Source organism: Malaclemys terrapin, chromosome 5 (assembly GCF_027887155.1).
Source record: "Malaclemys terrapin pileata isolate rMalTer1 chromosome 5, rMalTer1.hap1, whole genome shotgun sequence".
Classification (NCBI taxonomy): Eukaryota; Metazoa; Chordata; order Testudines; family Emydidae; genus Malaclemys; species Malaclemys terrapin.
In genome coordinates, this window is record NC_071509.1 from 11,680,843 (window position 1) to 11,701,342 (window position 20,500).

The window sequence follows — 20,500 nt, forward strand, 5'->3', positions numbered from 1 at the left end:
TGAACCCAGGAAATAGGATATCATTCAGCCAATCAATTAAACACAGGCAACATTCATAATGTTGATCTTTAACGATAATTTAAACTGACTGGTGATTCTAGAGGCAATGACATGGCTAATTAAGGGGAAATTGCTCTTGACCTTCCAGGCATAGTGAAAGAAACCATGTTTAAAATCAGTGATGTTATTCTCATAGAGCAAGTATCGAAGGACTGATGATATTGAGTACTGCTGAGTGATGTCCTGCATGTTGGATGTAAAGGGCAGGACTAGATATGGACACAGTGGAGGAAGAAGTGGCTGAATTGCATGGTGAGAACAGTTTTGCTCACTTCCCTACAATAACAGTGGGGGGGAGGGATAGCTCAGTGGTTTGCTCATTGGCCTGTTAAACCCAGGGTCATAAATTCAATCCTTGAAGGGGCCACTTAGGGATCTGGGGCAAAATCAGTACTTAGTCCTGCTAGTGAAGGCAGGGGGATGGACTCAATGACCTTTCAGGATCCCTTCCAGTTTTATGAGACAGGTGTATATTTCCATTTTTTAAAATATTTTTATATCTTTAAGATAGATAAAAATGTTAGAAAATCCATACCGTCCCACCCTTTCCAGGAATATCGTTAGAAAATCCATACCTTCCCACCCTTTCCAGGAATATCAGTATACCAGATGGTACTGATAGCAAAAGTTACGCTGTTCCATTGCAATTGCTTTCTCTTGTAGCTACCAGTCTCTAGTTGATCAAATAAGCAATCCCAGTACATGTGGGACCTATGTGTTAACCGGATTAATCTGAAACTCTCATTGGCTCTGTAGATTATCCCAAAATGCAAAAGACTGGATACCGGGCCTGGGCCACAGCCCATAATAAGGGATAAGAGATTGATCAGGAGCCACAATGCTCTCCTGCTCCCCTTGAAGTGACTTGCCCACAGTCAGCCAGAAGACAGGTGGCAGGGATGCAAATAGAACCAAGTCTCCTAAGTCCCAGTCCAGTGCTCTATTCACTAGCCTCCAATAAGAAGTACTTGTCACTGGAGGTGCAGAGAGGAAGTGTTTCAGAATCGTGATGGAAGATGGGACTTTACTGCCTGATGCAATGTGTCCATGAAGGGCTAACCCCCATGCAGATTGTGAAATGATCTCTGGGTGTGCTGGCGGTGGGGCGGCCAACAGGGTTGGTGAGAAAAGGTGTGTTCTGGAAAGTGAAGATGACAGAGCAGGGCCTCCAAAAACACACGACCTCAGCTGCCTCACGCTTAAGATTAGCCCACTGTCGAGCATAGCGTGCTAATAACTTTGGATGATTCAAACCTTTGAGAATTGTGCAATCTGGGCACGAAGGGTTCATGAACAGGCAAAGGTGGTGAAATCCAATGAATAAAAAAAATCATTTATTATTCATTCAGCTCTGCTGGAATCTCACAGTCCTGTGTATTTTGTGTTTGCACTTGGTTGTAGGGGCTGGATGACTATATAGCTGTATCAGCTTGACATTTGAGCAGGTGGTAGTAAATAAGATAGATGGTGACAATGATGAGCTCCCCAGGAGCGCACACATGGTTGCTATTAATGTGTTTACATCTCATGAGAACCATTGGGGTGTAGATTGGCTCAAACTTCATGACATTCATCAGCTGTGACCTTTGCAAGATTCCTGCTTTGGCAGAAAAAAACAGATGGAAATATTTCTAAGGCCACCTTGTTTATAGCCAGAAAACGTTACTTGCAACTGTCATTCTGGGAAGCAAAGATAGAGGGTGCAACAGGTGCTGAATCCCTTGAACATTAAAAATGGTGATATGCAGCTGTGTTAAGAAGTTATTCAAAGCTGTTACAGCAGCCCAGGATGACGATCAGTGCCACTTGTGAATCTTTAACCTGCAACTGGTGTTGAAGGACGTGTGATAATCATATGAGTGTGTAAGGACAAGTAATCTTTCAGATATGTAGGCCTCAGGCCATTTAGAACTTTATAGGTCAAAATCAACTCCTTAAATTTTACCCAGTTCTTAATAGCCAGCCATTGCTAACCAAAAAGCACTGGTGTCATGTGCTTCCAGAAAATTGCACCCTACAAGTGACCTGACGAGTTCTGTCCCACCTTAAATCTCTAGAGGGTTTAAGATATAGCCACAGGTACAGTGTGCTGCAGTAGTGTAAATTGGAGGCAGCAGATGCATGGAAAGCAGATACAAGGACTGCATTTAAAAGATATGCCAATGACCTCCTGACCATTCATAAATGGAAAAAAGATGATCTGGCCATAATTACTTTCCATTCTTCTAGCAGCCACTGGGAATCCAATCAGTGAGAGATTAAATACAAATGTTGGGCAAACCCCTTCAGTCAGAAACGGTGATATTATCCCCACTATTTCCTAGTTGCTTCAACCAACCATCATCATCTTTTTCTTCTGTGGGATCAGTTTTAGTGAGTTAGCTCTCATTCATGCCCCAGTCACATCCAAACACAGGTCTTAGGCAATTGATTGCTTTGGCTAGCTTCAATTATATGAAAAATCTAGAGATGGAGAGATTGTTAAAACAACAAAACACCTATTTGAATTGGCCTCTTTCATACTAAAGGACTCTACAGCATTTTACAAACTATATTTTAGAATCCCCTGATCCACAAGTGAAATTCAGCCACCTCTGGTGTGCAACAGGGCAACTGTTCAACAGCACAAAGTGACAATATTAAACAGTATCAATGTGTGCCATCAAACTAGATATGTAAAATATGAGTTCTTTTGAAATTACTGGGGAACATTATGCTATCTGCATTGATCTAAAGAAAGCATTCTCCTCTGTGAGCAGAAATGGCCTCTGGAAATTTCTAGAAAAGTTGGCTATTTCACCAAATGTGTTAACATCGTAAGCCAATTCCATGATGATGTGACTGGTCAAGTACTCTCAGATGGTGGCCCTTCTAAACCATTTTCCATAGCTAAGAAGTTGAAATAAGGCTGAGTGCTGGCACTGACCCTCCCCCTCTTTTTGATCTGATCTTTGCAGGTGCTCTGAATTATGCCACAGACAAACTTCCAAAGGCCAACTACATCAGGTACAGAAATAATGGAACACTTTTCAGTCTCCAACGGCTTATTGCATAGGCACAGGTTCTTGAGAAACTCACATGTGAAGCCCTTTTTTTGTGGATGATTTTGCTCTACTTAGTTATAGTGAAGGTGAGCTTATCCTTGACAGGTTCTCAGGAGCAACTTAACTGTTTGGATTCAACATCAGCATGGAAAAAAATGAAGTTCTCTTCCAACCAGCTCCATCAACCATTACCATTGAGCTACATGTCATCATTGATGGTATAGAACTATAGAGTGTCAACTACTTACATACCTTGGTAGTACCATCTCAAGTGATGGTTCCCTGAATCAAGAAATATCAGATAGAATACAAAAGGCAAGCCCCATCTTCAAAAGGCTTCCCCTTAGGCTATGCAACCATCATCCTATCAGACCGCAAAACTGATGTTTTACAATGCAAGAGTGATAGCATCCCTTTTATATTGGTGTGAAACATGCATAGTTTACTGCAGACACGTTAAGCAACCTAAAAAAAATTCTCATGTGCTGTCTCCACTCTGTTCAGAAGGTTCACTGGCAAGACAAAGTCTCAAACTTTAACATTCTTGAAAGAGCAAAAACAACCAGCATCAAGAAAATGATCATCAAAGCTCAGCTTACATGGACAGGTCATAGTTTTTTGGAATGGACTCTTGAAAAAAGTGCAAGCTGAAATCATGAAAGCACAGGAGATGTGGTCAATGAAAAAGTTTCAAAGACACCCTAAAGCAGCATCTCACCTCAAGTAGTATTGATAACTTTGAAAATAAATATTGATAACTTTGAAAACATAGCCAAGAACAGTTGTAAACCCTCTGAAGACAGATGTGAAAAACTGATTGAAATAAGGGCCAACACCATGCCAAGTTTTCAGTGGGAGCCGGAACATTCCTGTGTGACATCTGTTCACAATCTTGCTCCTCATGGATTGGAATATACAGCCAAATGAGAACACAAGTGATGCCATGATGTTATCATCAGATTCAATGGACAACCATACAGGGGAAAGTAGGAAGGGAAGGCAAAGTGTAATTCCTTGCGGTATAATTTGCAAAGGTATTAGGATAAGTAGCTGTATTATTGCACAAAATACCACCGGATTTTTAATAACCATGAGTAGTTAGAACCTTGGTTTTACTTTCCATCTCATAAACTCATAGACTCATAGACTTTAAGGTCAGAAGGGACCATTATGATCATCTAGTCTGACCTCCCGCATGATGCAGGCCACAAAGCCGTCCCAACCCCTTTCCCTTGTCTCTGCTGTTGAAGTCCCCAGATCCTGTGGTTTAGAGACTTCAAGTAGCAGAGAATCCTCCAGCTAGTGACCCCTGCCCCATGCTGCAGAGGAAGGCGAAAAACCTCCAGGGCCTCTGCCAATCTACCCTGGAGGAAAATTCCTTCCCAACCCCAAATATGGCGACCAGTAGAACCCCGAGCATGTAGGCAAGATTCTCCAGCCAGACCCTCATTGGCCATTGATACTATTTACCAGCGATGGCACGCTGTTCATTTGACTAAAATCATGTTATCCCATTAAACCATTCCCTCCATAAACTTATCTAGCTTAATCTTAAAGCCAGACAGGTCCTTCGTCCCCACCGTTTCCCTCTGAAAGATGTTGTTGTACTGGCCATCTTTGATTCTTAACTACGTGTCAAATGAGAGACACCTAGTTAAGAATCAAAAATGGTCAGTGTAACATCTTTCAGATGGGAAGTAAAAATGAGGTTCTGACAACTCATGAGAGATTTTCCAACAGTTGAAGCTATTTTATTCCAATATTAAAATAATGCAAATAGCTCGAGAGGGGGAATTATTTTCAGAAACTTTTTTGAATCAGAGTAGCAATATTTGCAGATGTTTTCCCATCCACACTATTTGCAGTTTGAGAGCGGTTGAAGATGTTTGTGATTGATGTAAATTGCTAGTGGAGTATGTTGGCAACAAAACAGTTTGTTCTAACTAAGAGCGAGAGACTAATTTATAGCAACTGGGATGAGACACAAAATTGGTATCCCCTCACGAAACCAGCCTATCTTTTTTTATTCTTATTATTTTAAAGCAGCTTGTTTAATTGGGCTACATTAATTCTATTAATTATTATTATTATTATTATTCAAGATGCTAAGCACATACATATCTTGTAGGAGGCACTCAGCACCTTGCTAACCAAATATATATGTCTGTTTACATGGATTCCTCTGTGTGTGTATAAATGAAATATTAGCTTCACACAGTATTTATATCATCTTAACCAATGATCCTCAAGAGGAAACAATTAAGGCTGCCATGTCCCTTCTGGTGTATGATATTCCAAAGCCACTTAAAGAATGGTGCAAAGGCTGTTTCAACCACCTATCCTCCTCTCCTCTCTCTTTGTCACCCCATCTTCCTTCAGTTAGACTCTCTCTCTCTTTCCCTCTTCTTTTTTAATGCATGCCTGCTCCCAGGGTCCCACCTCCTCCATAGTAATTCCCATTGGAGACTGGGGTTTTCTGAAATGCTCAAATTACTTTTGGGGGTTGGGTAAGAGTCCCAAAATCAGTTTGAGGCCATAAACAGTGTGCGCCCATATAAAACAAATCCATGTTCCTTTCCAAGGATGATTTCTAGTCAAACTAATGGGACAACATGTGGATTACACAACTGCTAAGTGTAAGTAGAGTAAGGGGGAGGGATAGCTCAGTGGTTTGAGCATTGGCCTGCTAAACCCAGGATTGTGAGCCCAATCCTTAAGGGGGGATCTGGGGCAAAATCAGTACTTAGTCCTGCTAGTGAAGGCAGGGGGCTGGACTCCTTGACATTTCAAGGTCCCTTCCAGTTGTAGGAGATAGGATATCTCCATTTATTTATTTTTCTAGTTGACAGAATTTGACCTCTACTTCTTTTACATTTAGCTGCAAGCAGGTGTGCACGAAGTGCCGTGAACAGAGACAGCTAACCGGAGAGTTTTGTAGAACTCTGATGGGAGGTAGCAGGACTTGGTGAGTGATGTGTTTGGTTGGTCTATGGTTTGTTGGTTTGACTGTTCTCTTGGAACGGGCTGAATAATGGGGTTATGGACCCCTGAATAAAGCAGCTGGGACAGGTCTGTCTGCAAACTTGAGAGGTGCAAACAGGCAGGTAGCAGGAGAGTTTGAGGGCATTTGGAGCGGGAGTGTGTAAGGCTTTCCTACCAAGTTCAAGCTCTACTTGTTATTTCACAGTGGCTCACGATGGAATAGTGGTGGTGATTGCCAATGTCTGTGGAAGGTTTTCTTTCCTGCCTGAAGCTAGAAGGGACTTCTTGTGCATGACGTTGAAGACAATGGCTGTGCTGGAGGAAACAATTCCAGGATTGGAGGGGCAAGCAGAGATGCTACTGACAATCAGAGAAGTTGAGGAGTTCCTAGACAGCCAGGTTTAGGAAATATCAGTATACCAAGAAACATTTTTACCAGGAAAAAAAGAGCTGGCCACCAATTATTTGGAGAGACAGGAAGTCAGAGAGCAGATCTGGAATTTCATAACCACCAGAGGCAAGAGATCACATCAGCATTCTTGTTTCTCTGAAGACAGACAAGGATGGGCAGACTATGGCCACCAAAGAGAAGAGGAAATTCCACCCAGCTAGAAGTTTGCAATCGATAACAGGCCCTCAAAGCGGGCACTGTGGAAGTCATCTCTCAAAATCCAGTTGATCCAAGGGAACAGAGAGATGTACAGGACACACTTGTGTATGGCAGCTCAGCCCAACCTATAAGAAAAGCAAGCTTGCCCACAAAGAGGTCTTCAGCCATCCAAGGAAGAAAAGCAATCCTTGTTGTGGCTTCAGTACTCACAAGAATAGAAGGAACATCTAGAAGGGACAGATGGGCAACAAGATAGTCTGTTGTTTTCCTGGAGCCAAGACATGAGCTGTCACACTAAGATTGAATAGGTTTCTGAAACTGATGGGCAAATGGATCCTTTGGTGATGGTTCATATCCACACTAATGATACTGCATCAAGAATATCTCACAGAGAATACATTACTTCAGGGAACTCAGAAGTGTGCTGAAGAAGAATGTCCAAACAATCTTCTCTGAGATCTTTCCTGTCCCATGAGTGAAGGAAGACAAAAGGTAGAAGATTCCAGAAGTCAACCATGGTTAGATAAGTGGTGTAGGATTCTACTTTTTGTGGAACATTGGTCTATGGGGAGAAGGGGCTGCATAGACTGGATTGCCTCCACCTCAACAGAAGGTGAACAAATCTCTTCAGAGACAGGCCAGCTAGAGTAGTCAGGAGGATATTAAACTAAAAACAAAAGGGGAGTGTACAAAAAAAGGGAAGATATGAGCACTCAATTAACACAAAATTGAGACTTTAAGAACAAAATTAATCAAAGAACTAAAGGACACAAGAGAAGAAATTCTTTAATTGCCTATCCACTTATGCTAGGAGCCCATGTAACAAACAGGAGTTGGAATTACTCATTTATGAGCATAGATTCCATCTGGTTGGTATTACTGAAACCTGGTGGAATGCTTCGCACAACTGAAATGTTAATAGCAATAGTTATAACCCATTTAGGAAAGATTAAGCACACAAAAGAGTAGGGAGAGTGACACTTCATGTCAAAATGGTATTACCTGTTTTTGAGTCACTGATAAATCAGAGGAAAATTATCTCAAATGCTTTTGGATTACTGTCCTAACAGCTAAAGCACACGATGAGGTTTTAGCTGATGTTGGCTACAGACCACTAAATCACAGTAGGGAATAGGATACCCTACTCCTCATGCACCTATCTATAATGCATAGGAGATAAAGGTGTGTGATTTGGGGGGACTTCAATCTGAGTGACATGTACTGCAGGTCTCATGCTGCCAGTACTAAAACAACCTTCAAATTTCTAAGCATTATACATGAAATTTTCCTAACTCCAAAAGTGTTCCAGCCAACATGGAGGAATTCTGTATTAGACCTTGTCCTGACAAATAATGAGGAAGTGATCACAGAACTATACATGAATGGTAACTTTGGTATGAGTTATCATGAGTGGATCACGTTTATAATGTGCAAGCAGAATAAAGTCCAGACCAACAATATATATACTTGGTGCTCTAACGGGAGTAAATTTCACAAAGCTGAAAACATTTATGAGCCAAATCAGCTGGAAGGAAGAATTTAATCAGACAAATGTGAAAAATAATTGTGATTTTTTTAAAGCAACACTTTACTAGATGCGTAATCCCACAATCAAGGAACAAGGCCACATTTGTTAAAAATATTGGCCAGGTTTAGAGGGGGAAGTGATAGCAGCTATAAAAAATTAAAATATAATACAAATGGAAGAAAGGGGAAGTTGATACTAATGCACATGAATCAGAAGCTAGGAATTGTAGAAGATTGATAAGGGAAGCAACGAACACAAGGAGAAATCTATGTCCAGCAGAGTTAAGGACAATAAGAAGGAGTTTTTTAAAGTATATTAGGACCAAAAAAACATGACAAAGGTATTGGTCCATTACTTGATGTATATAGTAAAATGACCAATAATAATGAAGAAAAGTCAATAGTGTTCAATACATATTTCTGTTCTGTATAGGGGAAAAAGATAATGTAGTCTCGTCATGTCATTATGATAGCTCTATTTCCATTTTACTAGTATCTCAAGAGGATATTAAACAGCAGCTATGAAAATTAGTCATTTTTAAATTAGCAGGTCCAGATAACTTACATCCAAGAGTTTTTAAAAAGGAGGATGAGGAGCTTCCTGGACTATTTATGTTGATTTTCAATATGTCATGGAACACTGAGGAGGTTCAAGAAGACTGGCAGAAATCTAATGTTGTGCCAGTCTTTTAAAAGAGTAAATGGAGTGACCAGGGTAATTGTAGGCCTTTCAGTTTGACATTGATCTGCGGCAAGATTAAGGAGCAGCTGATCTGGAACTCAATTAAGAAAGAATTAACGAAGGATAATATAATTAATGCCAACCAACATGGGTTTATGCAAAATAGATCTTGTCAAACTAACCTGATAGTGTTTTTGTTTGTTTGTTTGTTTGTTTGTTTTTAATGAGATTACAATTTTGGTTGAAAAAGTCAATAGTGGGATATGTTTATATTTCTGGAAGATGTTTGACTTGGTACCACATGACATTTTGATTACAAAACTGGAACAATATAAAATTAACCTGACACACATTAAATGGAATAAAAACAGGCTAATTGATAGGTCTCAAAATGTAACTGTAAATTTAGAATCCTCGTAAAGTGGGTATGTTTCTCTTGGAGTCTTAAAGGGATTGGTTCTTGAATCTATGACCTGGAAGAAAGCATAAAATCATCACTGATAAAGTTTGCAGATGACACAAAAACTGGGGGGAGTGGTAAATAGTTCAGAGGGTAGGTCATTAATACAGAGCAATCTGAATGACTCCCAGTGCGACACTGTGTCCAGAAGGGGTAATGCAATCTTTGGATGCATAAACAGAGGAACTTCAACTAGGAGTGGAGAGATTATTTTACCTCTATATTTGGTAGTAGTGAGACTGCTGCTGGAATACTGTATCCATTTCAAGAAAGATGCTGAAAATTGGAAAGGATTCAGAGAAGAGCCAAGAGAATGATTAAGGATTAGGAAACTTGCCTTATAGTAATAGACTCAAGGATCTCACTCTATTTAGCTTACCAATGAGAAGGTTAAGGGGTGACTTGATTACAGTCTATACGTATCTACATGGGGAACAAATATTTAACAACACACTCTTCAATCTAGCAGAGAAATATCTAACATGATCCAATGGCTGGAAGTTGAAGCTAGGCAAATGCAGAATGGAAATAAGGGGTACATTTTGAACAGTAAGAGTAATTCACGATTGGAACAATTTACCACGAGTCCTGGTAGATTCTCCATCACTGATCATTTTAAAATCCAGATTGGACGTTATTCTGAAAGATATACGCTCGGAATTATTTTGGGGGACTTCTATGGCCTGTGTAATACAGGAGCTCGGACTAGATGATCACAGTGCTTCCTTCTGGCCTTGGAATTGATGAATCATCTCCAAAATTCAGCTCAGTTCTTAAGCAACCTCTTTAAAATACCCACTAGTCCAGTTTCATTTTGATTGACCTTTAGTAAAAAAAGCATCCTCTATTAGGCAACCAGTTTTTGGTGGTTCCTCAGGCCATTGTAGAAGACTCATAGACTCATAGACTTTAAGGCCAGAAGGGACCATTATGATCATCTAGTCTGACCTCCTGCACAACGCAGGCCACCGAATCTCACCCACCCACTCCTGTAACAAACCCCTAACCTATGTCTGAGTTATTGAAGTCCTCACATTGTGGTTTAAAGACCTCAAGGTGCAGAGAATCCTCCAGCAAATGACCCGTGCCCCATGCTGCAGCGGAAGGCGAAAAACCTCCAGGGCCTCTGCCAATCTGGTCTGGAGGAAGATTCCTTCCCAACCCCAAATATGGCGATCAGTTAAACCCTGAGCATGTGGGCAAGACTCACCAGCCAGCACCCAGGAAAGAATTCTCTGTAGTAACTCAGATCCCAAGACAGGCTCAAGTCTGTATGAAACTGCTGATGTTAAAAATGTAGGGGGCAAGGGCCTGGACAAGAAAGTTAGATGTTCAAACAAGACAGATGTTTTTCATATATATATTTTTTAACCCTGAACTTAGCATAAAAGGTCAACATTGCTGAAGTTATTAGGTGCAGTTATTATTATTTTAGTATTTGGGGATTTTTTTTGCTTTCATTTCCATAAAGATTCTGGAGATTTATAGTTAACCAAAGATATGTTTCAAACCTTAAGGGCTCCTTAGAGACATGGAGTGACTTTATCATAGGAGCATTAAATGAGAACACCACTGGCATAGCTTAATCATAAAAACAAATTTAGAAATCAGCTTTTTTCAAAGGGCATATGCAGCTGGCATAATGAAAAAGGCCAAACATTAATCCTCAAGGAATGTCTCAATGAACTGGTGAAAATGTAGATCAACTGGTTCAGTACTACTTTCATGCTATAGAAATACACACCAAATTGAGCATGGAGTTATAAAAATAGCACACTGCATCAAAGGCTAGTTACTAGTGTCATGTAGGTAAGTGCACCGTAAATCTGATTCCAAAAGATAATGAAAGGGCATGAGTGATATATATCACTACACTGCTTCAGCACTCTGAAGCACATGCAAAAAAATGACAGGAAGAAATGAAGGTTGGTAATATATTCAGCTGAACAATAGCTAGACTCACAGTGAGCTCTTGACAGTGGCAAAGTCGTGTGGTCCAGTAGACAGGACACCAGATGAATGAGATTCGGATTCCACTCCCAGCTCTTCCATTGATTGTTAGCTAGTCATTTCCTCTCCACTTCAGTTTCCCCTTCTGTAATATGGAGCTGGTTGAAGAAATTTTGATGGGACCGTAATTCATTGGAACGTGGTTCCCCTGAAAATGCAGTGCTTCAGAAAATTGGGTAGGTGTTGACCTAATTTTAGTCTGAAAAAAATATTCCCACAATGTCAAAATGTCTTGTTGCCATTTTTGGAATCAAGTTTTTGTTTGGAAATGACTTTTCCGAAGCCAACATGAACATTTGGGATTACAGATTTCTTTTGGTGATTAGAAATTTATCATTTTCCCTCCACATTTCTAAATCTCAAAAGCCTTTGTCAAATGGCACTTCCATCCTCTGCACAACTTTATTAACTTCCTTTGTAAACCACTTGAAGAGCTATAGCTGAGAAAGAATCATGCAAGAGCCTATGGACCATTATTACCAGAGGGTTGCACACTAATGGGAAATCACTCCTGCTATTTCCATCACCACCTTGCATTGAAAAGATGCCAAACTCCCTGCCTTTAATGTATTGGGTACAAGATGAACAGCAAGCTTGCCCTCTGGAAATACTTCTGTATTTTATTCACTGTTTCCCTTTGGGATCAAGGAGGCTAAAGACTTTCAGTCTAATTCTTCACAGTGCTCAGCAGCCTCAGCTTCCATTATGTTGCAGGAAGCACTCAGCACCTTGCCAGACAGACCCTTTTCTTACATAGAACCAGTAGTCTTCCTTAATAGAGAATTAAACCTGTTAGCTGGATAATCTGAGATAGAAATGGAGAATACCACTTTTCCACCTATCCTTTGGGGACATTATATCATGATTTTGTCAATATTTCAAACTTTGAATTTCAAAATTTGAGGAAAAAGAGAAAAGTTTGGGGGTGAAATCACATTTTTTTTCCCCAACCAGCTCTTCATGGAAATTCAGTTTTTAGTCCTTCCAGCTCTTTCAGTGCCTGTATTGTGTTATGCATTCAGACCTTAAACTCGCTGAAACATGTGAATAGGCTACATTTGAAGAATGTATTTTAGGACTAATCCATTTCACCTAACATTATTCTAAAAAAAAAAAAAAAAATCAGCAGCAACTGCAGAATAAAGTGCAAGAGAGAATTCCATGGAGAACTGTCCTCTTTCAATATGACTACTATCACACCTCAATGGGATTGAAGTCCCACGCTGCCCTCAGGTGGCCATTTTTGACAAGTTTCAGAGTAGCAGCCGTGTTAGTCTCTAAGGTGCCACAAGTACTCCTGTTCTTTTTGCGGATACAGACTAACAAATTTATTAGAGCATAAGCTTTCGTGGACTACAGCCCACTTCTTCGGATGCATATAGAATGGAACATATATTGAGGAGATATATATATACACACATACAGAGAGCATGAACAGGTGGGAGTTGTCTTACCAACTCTGAGAGGCCAATTAAGTAAGAGAAAAAAAAAAACAGGAACAAATCTGTACAGACACATGCCTAGAACCCCGACCAGGGGTATTCTATTTGCTACCCAAGATCCATAAACCTGGATATCCTGGACGCCCCATCATCTCAGGCATTGGCACCCTAACATCAGGCTTGTCTGGTTATGTAGACTCAAAAACCAGTGGGAGAACACTCCTCAGACCCCACGCTACCAGCACTCCCAGCTATCTTCGAGACACCACTGACTTCCTGAGGAAACTACAATCCATCGGTGATCTTCCAGAAAACACCATCCTGGCCACTATGGACGTAGAAGCCCTCTACACCAATATTCCACACAAAGATGGACTACAAGCTATCAGGAACAGTATCCCTGATAATGTCACAGCTAACCTGGTGGCTGAACTTTGTGATTTTGTCCTCACACACAACTATTTCACATTTGGGGACAATATATACCTTCAAGTCAGCGGCACTGCTATGGGTACCCGCATGGCCCCACAATATGCCAACATTTTTATGGCTGACTTTGAACAACGCTTCCTTAGCTCTCGTCCCCTAACGCCCCTACTCTACTTGCGCTACATTGATGACATCTTCATCATCTGGACCCATGGAAAAGAAGCCCTTGAGGAATTTCACCATGATTTCAATAATTTCCATCCCACCATCAACCTCAGCCTAGATCAATCCACACAAGCGGTCCATTTCCTGGACACTACTGTGCTAATAAGCGATGGTCACATCAATACCACCCTATACCGGAAACCTACTGACCGCTACACTTACCTACATGCCTCCAGCTTCCATCCAGGACACACCACACGATCCATTGTCTACAGCCAAGCTCTAAGATATAACCGCATTTGCGCCAATCCCTCAGATAGAGACAAGCACCTACAAGATCTCTATCAAGCATTCTTAAAACTACAATACCCACCTGCTGAAGTGAAAAAACAGATTGACAGAGCCAGATGAGTACCCAGAAGTCACCTCCTACAAGACAGGCCCAACAAAGAAAATAACAGAACACCACTAGCTGTCACCTTCAGCCCCCAACTAAAACCTCTCCAGCGCATCATCAGAGATCTACAACCTATCCTGAAAGATGATCCTTTACTCTCACAGATCTTGGGAGACAGACCTGTCCTCGCTTACAGACAACCCCCCAACCTAAAGCAAATACTCACCAGCAACCACACATCACTGAACAAAACCACTAACCCAGGAACCTATCCTTGTAACAAACCCCGATGCCAACTCTGTCCACATATCTATTCAAGTGACATCATCATAGGACCTAATCACATCAGCCATACCATCAGGGGCTCGTTCACCTGCACATCTACCAATGTGATATATGCCATCATGTGCCAGCAATGCCCCTCTGCCATGTACATTGGCCAAACCGGACAGTCTCTAAGCAAAAGAATTAATGGACACAAATCTGACATCAGGAATCATAATACTCAAAAACCAGTGGGAGAACACTTTAACCTGTCTGGTCATTCAGTGACAGACCTGCGGGTGGCTATATTACAACAGAAAAACTTCAAAAACAGACTCCAACAAGAGACTGCTGAGCTGGAATTGATATGCAAACTACACACAATCAACAAAGGATTGAATAAGGACTGGGAATGGCTGAGCCATTACAAACATTGAATCTATCTCCCCTTGTAAGTATTCTCACACTTCTTATCAACCTGTCTGTACTGGGCTAGCTTGATTATCACTTCAAAAGTTTTTTTTTTTTTTCCTCTTACTTAATTGGCCTCTCAGAGTTGGTAAGACAACTCCCACCTGTTCATGCTCTCTGTATGTGTGTATATATATCTCCTCAATATATGTTCCATTCTATATGCATCCGAAGAAGTGGGCTGTAGTCCACGAAAGCTTATGCTCTAATAAATTTGTTAGTCTCTAAGGTGCCACAAGTACTCCTGTTATTTTTGACAAGGGCATCCATCTCCCATTATTCTTGGGATTAAGTGTACCTCTCTACTGCCTGACAAATCGTCCACCATATTCCTTGGCTTCACTCTCATTGGAAAGAATGCATGGTGGTGCTATTTCAAAGAGAGCAATTCTGCAGTCAATCTGACCATAAAGATTTTTTTTAATGATTTAAGGTTGCTACTTCATATCTGCAGGTTATTAGAAATATTACATGGTAGCATTCTCTTTGGGTTTCTTGTTCATGTATGAAATTTTTAATTTAAAAAACCCTGAGGAAATTCCTAGACAAAAACTATATTTCAATAAAATGAAGACTGAGAATGCACGAGTAATTTAGGGTAAATGCATTAGAGGGAAATGATAATGATCTCAAAATAAAATGTTTAGAAACCCAGGAGGTTCAAAGTTAAGGTTAAACTTAAAAGAAATTCAAATATTTTAGGGTATGGAAGGAAATGCAGTTAGGACACCCAAACAACCTTAACTTGCCCTGTAGTGCATTATGTAACTGTGTGGGGAGGAGGGAGGGGAGGATTTTAAAAGCAGTTTAACCTAATCTGGGACCATAAACATTAAAATCAGCATTAAAAAGTTGAATACTAAAATCACAATTGTATGGTTATTGTATGATGTCACTGCACATTGTGACTGCACCTTGTGGCTGGATCCTCTGTGTGCTACTCTAATACAAATAATGAACAATAATAAATGATGAGCACTTACTTACATGAGTAGTCCCTATGCCGAGTAAAGTTTGCACAATCTAATCCATAGATTTATTAATATGAATTTGTCAAACATCATTTAGTTTGACAAGGGCATTAATGAAAATTTATTTTCAGGTTTAGCGTTTGTGACAGTGCACTATGAATTAAGGTAACAACTTTATGTATTTCCTACGAAGAATGGTGGAACCTCTAATTAAAAATGGATTTAACAGTCACTGCTTCATTTCAACATGACAAATCATTAAAACAGATTTATTTAGGGGATTTGTATTTAAAAAGTCTAGAACTTAGATGAGATTATTAGACATGGAACATGTTACAACAGTTCTGCCTCTACGGCCATAGGATGGGTACAGCACAGGAAACGTATTGAAGTTGAACTGACTGGTATGCTAGATTCCCAGAGAATATATAGCACAGAAAAGTTATGTAATGCTGAAGTTCTTTGCAAGATCAAGGGCCTTCTTTAATTACACACTAATGTTTGGGGAGTATTTCAAGTCAGAAATGCATAAAGTTGAGTGCTGACTGGGGTGAATATTTGGCTTTCATGAGAATTCATTGTAGAAACACTTTATCCCTCATTTTCAGATTTTTATTGGAATTGGGAAGACTGCTAGTCCTAGATTAATTGAATTATTATGCTTCTATGGGAAATAAAATAAAGAAAATGTTTAAGACCTAATCAAAGATAAGCCTTTTAAAATACTATTGAACAGACTGTGGTGTGTTCTTTCTTCATGGCAGAGTTACAACTCCCAGTGGTGTTAATGGGAGCTACATACGAGCATTAAGAGGACAACTCAGCGTGCCGTTCAACCTAAAAGTCTGCAAATGTATGTTAGAACTGGAACTGTCGGTGGTTGTCATTGAAATGTGTCTAATATTGAGCTAAGCTCTCTGCTTGTCAGTCCATTAATCGATGAGGAACTAACAAGAACACAGATATGTGAACCCTTGAAGATAAATGGGGCAAAAGAAATGTCTAACAGGTATGCTTTCATCTCAGCACACAGGGGAGTTCTGCTGATATCTCTCAGAAGCCTAACTTTGAACTCTCACACGGCAAACTTGTCACATGCATCAATAGTGCAGTGCACTGTGCAAGCAGGAGGCATGTGATTGCAAAATAATGACCTATTAAGATATCTAGCCTTTCCCCTTACTATTTCAGGATTGTACCTTGCATGGCATACTCTCCAGGCCTTTATTCACTCTTAACAATACCCTGAATGATTTTTCAATCAGTTATTTTTGCCAATCCAGCCATTAGACTGAACATCACACAGAGACTATGAGGGTCAAAAGGTGCCATGGTGGTAATAAAAATGGCTTAGTTTGACCCTCCACTATGTCTCCACTATTTTGCTGTTTTTTGTTTTCTCCCCACATCTTCCTGGCTTCAGACCTCATGAGACAAACCCTAAAAAACCACGAGATTAAAAAAAAGTCATTGTTGTAAACTAATCACATGGTCTGGGGTCTGGTTTTAAACTCTTTGCAAAAAAACTTAATGGAATTCAACCTGGAACATCCATCCATCCATACAGGGCTTCCACACAAGTGGACTCCAACTCTACTTCCTGACAGACTTTGTTTCCCCTCTTCTAACTGCTGGGATCATACACTTTCCCTCTCTCACCCCGTGTCCCTCTTTCCCCCAGATAGTAGTTTCCCCCAATTTTAACTCGCCTTTCCTTGGATACAGCACAGCCCCTCCACCATGCCATCTTCCTTTAACAGATTCCAGTCCCTGACACTCTAGTCTGGATCATGCTACCGTTAGCATTGCTCACTGGAATGCTGCCATCTAGCTACTCACTCCCAGCTGGTTCCAGCACCCTCCGCTGGCTCCATTGATTTCAAAGCCGTTCACACCCTGGTGCATTTCAGCCAGCGCTAGGGTGAACAGATGTCCCGATTTTATAAGGATAGTCCTGATATTTGGGGCTTTGTCTTATATAGGCACCTATACCCCCGACCCTTTGTCCTGATTTTTCACACTTGCTATCTGGTCACCCTAGCCCCACTTCTCCTTCCCGGACACCATCAACCCTTCAATTTTCAGGGGAAGCTTCCGCTCTGTGTGCAGGGAGGGAACTGCTCTGCTGGGACGCCTGCTTTCCAGATGCTTCTCACTCAAGCCATTTCCTTCCTGCAGTGTAAAATGGAGGTTGGGGGTAGGCGGGGGGAGAAGGAGTGTGAGACCACTACTGGAAAACTTGGTAATGGAAAACTCTGCTGCATCTGCTGTGGGTCTCGGTGCAGGTGTTCTGGTGCATAGTGCAGGTGTTCCTGTAGGCTGCAGCTACACGCTTGCTCTGCCAGTGACCTCTGGCAGAGAAAGGAGGAACTGCGGGTAGCTCAAACAAAATTCTGAGAAGCCATTTGTGTCTTCTGGTGACATTAATGATATTTTTGTGTATGCTGGAACTCTGGTCTCATGTTCCCCATCACTGACAGAGGCAGAAATGGAATTTAGGTCCTGTTCATAATCTGTGGACCATATGGCTTACGTGAGCCACCTTTCCACCTTCAATACCGTTTTTTTAAAAATGGGCAAGTGCACAATTTCGTTCAAAAGTACCTCAACCAGTGTTATAAATAAATAAATAAATAAATGGAGATATCCTATCTCCTAGAACTGGAAGGGACCTTCAAAGGTCATTGAGTCCAGCCCCCTGCCTTCACTAGCAGAACCAAGTACTGATTTTGCCCCAGATTCCTAAGTAGCCCCCTCAAAGATTGAATTCACAACCCTGGGTTTAGCAGGCCAGTGCTCAAACCACTGAGCTATCCCTCCCCCCTGTTCACATGGCTCATTGGGATTCAAGACCTCCTTAAAAAATAAAATATGTTTTCTAGCAGGCTAACTCCAGAAATCCTTAAACCTACCTTCTATCAAGGTTTTCTTCTTTTCACCAAATAACTGAACTTATAGCATGGTATCTAGGAGGAGAAATTACTAGTCTCATTCATTTTACAATGTCATTGTGTAAATAGTACTGTAAGTGATGAACTGGATTGTGTAGATTCCTATAGAATTGTTTTGCCAAGCCTTGCAAAGCACTGATGCTAGAGATCTCTGGTAATTTGATGAGTAGATCTGGCATGAGCTGTTCTGCTTCAACAACCTAAAACTTCAGGAGCAAATATTTTACAGGTATTGACTCCAATCCTTCAGTCAGATCTCTGTGTACCTGTCCTGACCTATATAGCTGGAGTGTAAAAAAATAATAATAATAATAATAATAATTTAAAAATAATAATTGAAACGGAAAGAAAATTTTCAGTTAACACAAACTCAAAATATTTTTAGGATTTTCGGTTAATGACAAATTTTGAAATTTGGGTTGGGAAAAAAATTCAAACTCTCAAAAATGTTTGCAGGTTGAAACAGACATTTCCCACCCAGCTCAGTGATGTGTTTAATTCTGTCAAATAACCTAGTTTCAAGTTTTGTTAGTGCCTTCTGAAAATAATTCCTTTAATTGACTATTTTTGGACAAGTAATACCATTTAAAGTTATTGTAAAGCACTGGTGTTGCTCAGTAAATTGGAGATGTGAAGGTAAATTACATACAGCTAATTAATAATGAACCCACTATTTATGGCTTCCTAACAAAATATTTTCTGAGGCCTGTATGTTAACAATGTTAGGGAATTCATTTTTAATTGGATATGAGCTTGTTGTTCTACATTTCAAGTGAAAAGTTTCAAATAGACATTTCTCAGTTCAGAAATCCTAAAGTTCTTCTGTCCAAAGTAATGGTCTTCTCCTACAAGCTCTTGCTGCTGGGGGAGTTTTTTCCTGAAGTTAACCAGAGATCTGTACGTAGATGACTTGCAAGAGCGAATCCCAGGGCCCCAATTCATCAAATCACTTAAGCACATTCTTAACAGTAAGTATGGGATAGAATTACAGTGCCTAAATTTCAGTCTTGAATAGGCTATGAAGCCTTTAATAGCCTAGATTCTCAAAGAAACTTAGCTGTGGGGACACCTGTAAAATCACTGAGATTCACAAAGCTGTTGCACTGTGGATGAATAATTTTAAAAAGTCACTGGTGCAGGGGGAGTGGGTCCTGGCTCTCCCACTTCCCAGGTGAGTGCTCTATATTATTTAACCACCGTAGAACAACTTCAACAGGAGAGATGAAGGGCTATGGCATGCACCTCAGAAGTGGTAGATCCTTGTTTAAATCTGTTCTTCTCATGAGGGGTAGAGGGGACTTGAATTGTGTGTCTCCCATATCCCAGTTGAATGCCCTAACCACTGGGCTAAATATTATGACAGTGCACCTCTTTCCCCAGCCTTTCTGTGTAACCTCTTCTATTCCAGTAGATGAGCTCTGAGCCCCACAGGTGAGTTAGGAAGATAATGACCTAGCTTCCCCCAGTTCATACATCTCTCTGGGGCTTAGGCCTCTGGACTCCTGGCTTGGGCCCGCAGTGCACATGCTTAGAGATGGGAAGATAGATGTAAGGGTTTCCTCTCTACTCTGAACTCTATGGTACAGATGTGGGGACCTGTATGAAAGACCCCCTAAGCTTATTTCTACCAGCTTAGGTTAAAAACTTCCCCAAGGCACAAATCCTTCCTTGTCCTTGGATGGGTACTGCTGCCACCACCAAGACAGTTAGACAAAGGCTCAAGAAAGGGACCACTTAGAGTTCCTGTTTCCCTAAAATATTCCCCAAGCCCCATCACCCCCCTTCCTGGGGAGGCTTGAGAATAATATATCAACCAAATAGGTTAACAAGGTGAGCACAGACCAGACCCTTGTTTTTTTAGGACACTAAAAACCAATCAGATTCTTAAAAAAACAGAAATTTATTATAAAGAAAAAAGTAAATAAATTCCACTCTGTATGCATCCGAAGAAGTGGGCTGTAGTCCACGAAAGCTTATGCTCTAATAAATTTGTTAGTCTCTAAGGTGTCACAAGTACTCCTGTTCTTTTTGCTAA